Raw genomic sequence first — 2,298 nt, 5'->3', positions numbered from 1 at the left:
AGGAACATTGTAAAATCTGCAATAAAGATGGTCACTCGGAGGAGGTGTGTTTGGTTGGCCCTAAGGGTAAGGTAGTTGCGGCAAATGAGGAGATTGTTCAAGCATAGCTAGTGCAGGAGGAGAAGGCACTTCAAGAGAAGATCGTGTGTGATGGGGCGATGCAAATAGTGATTCAGATGGCATGTCTTGGGAGGATGAAGAGGATGAATGGGGTTTGGAGGATGAGGGAAACATTGTGGAGATTCGAACCATAAATTAAATTGATTCACAAGTCCTGAAAGCCTGTCTGGGGGAAAAGAAATCAAGAGAACGGAAATCTAACAAAGTTAGGCTTGCTATGGCAGGAATTGCTAAGGGTTAGAGTAAATTAACAGTAGGGAAGGGGGTGACCCTTCCTAAAGAGAAATGAAAATCATTAGTTGGAATGTCAAGGGATACAATGCCCCTGAGAAAATGGCATATGATCAAGCATGGGTTTGATCAAATGAAGCCTATGTTAGTTTGTTTACAGGAAACTAAGCTGAACTCGAAAGATGTGAGAAGCTTGATGAGATGTTGAAGGTCATGGGTGGGGATTTTTTTGAATGGCTTTGTAGGTGGTCTCGGTATTCTATGGAAACTAACATCCTTGAACGTGGAGGAATTGGTTAACTCTTAGTTTTGGAAACTTCATAAGGTACACTCTTTTAGGTTAAACTGTGACTTCTTCGTTTTAAATGTGTATGGCCCTATCAAGGCTCGCCTACAACCAGAAGTTTGGAGACAATTATCTATGATCCTGCAAAATTTAATCGATGAGTTGGTCATTTTGGGCAGAGATTTTAATGCAACCTTGGAGATGGCAGATAAGAAAGGGGGGAGAGTGGGCTTTAGCAGTACGCAAGTGGAATTCCAGAATTTTTTTGCTTCTAATGGATTGAGAGAGATTAAGACATGTAGTGATGCGTTTACCTAGACTAATAAAAGGTGGGGATTAGGGCATATTGCAGAGAAGTTGGGCAGGTTCTTCCTATGAGGTAAATAGGATAGTAAACCATTACTGTTTGAGGTAGTTATAAAGCCAATTGGTGCCTCTGATCACTTCCCAGTAGAGTTACTTGTTGTGCTTGATAGTGCTCCGATTAGATGCCCCTTCAAGTTTGAAAAAATGTGGTTATAAGATGACGACCTACCAAATTTAGTGAAAAAGTGGTGGGTTGAGGCTCCGGTGATTCTGGGTACACATGCTTTTAGATTCTTCAAAAAAATGCAGTTTTTAAAAGAGAAGTTGATGGAATGGAACATAATCAAATTTAAGAACATATTTTCTAACAAAGTTGCCCTAGAATCATAACTAAGTGAGACCCAGGAGATCATTATGAATTAGGGAATGACAGCTAACATTTTTAAAAAAGAAAAGGCTCTGAAAAAGTAAATATAATGAAATCTTGGCCAGGGAGGAGATGTTTTGGAGGCAGAAATCTCGGGAGTGTTGGTTAAAAGGAGGCCATAATACTAAGTTCTTCCATATTTTAGTCTAAGGAGGTCTTGGAATAAAGTTACTTCAATTAGAGGCAGGGACAATACAATTTTGGATAACATGGAAGCCATTAATAAGGAGGCGGTGAATTTTTTTAGCGATTTACTGAAGCATAATGAGGAGCTGAATGACCAACAACAAAATTTGTTGCTTGCTAATATCCTACAAATTATTACTAATAGTCAAAATTGGGCCCTTTGCAAACCAATCACTTTGGAGGAGGTTAAGGAGGCTATGTTTTTTATGCCTAGGCACAAAGCCTCGAGGCCTCATGGTTTTTCGACTTTCTTTTTTCATCACTTTTGGGAGGTTGTTGGACATGAAGTATGGTCGGTGGTGGAGGAATCTAGAGAGAGTGCTTGTGTGGCCAAGGAACTAAATTGCACTTTTATTGCTTTGATACCTAAAGTTGAGAAGGTTGAGACCTTTAGTGTTTTTTGGCCTATTTCCTTGTTCAATACTCTATACAAAGTGATAACCAAAGTCATTATGAACATAAAGAAACCAATCTTAAAGATTATTATTTCGAAAGAACAAAGTGGCTTCATACCAAGAAGGTTTATAATGGAAGGCATAATTATTGTTCACGAAGCCATTCATACGGTGAGGAAAGCTAAGGTGGACCACATGTTGATTAAATTAGACGTTAGGAAAGCATATGACATGGTGGACCAATCCTTTTTGCTTTGGGTTTTGAAGGGTTTTTGGTTTTGTTGAACCTTGGTTGAATTGGGTGAAAGCTTGTATAGATGGTCCTTGGTTCTCAATTTTAGTAAATG

Source organism: Cryptomeria japonica, chromosome 2, assembly GCF_030272615.1.
Source record: "Cryptomeria japonica chromosome 2, Sugi_1.0, whole genome shotgun sequence".
NCBI classification, from domain to species: domain Eukaryota; kingdom Viridiplantae; phylum Streptophyta; class Pinopsida; order Cupressales; family Cupressaceae; genus Cryptomeria; species Cryptomeria japonica.
This window is presented reverse-complemented; position numbering follows the sequence as displayed.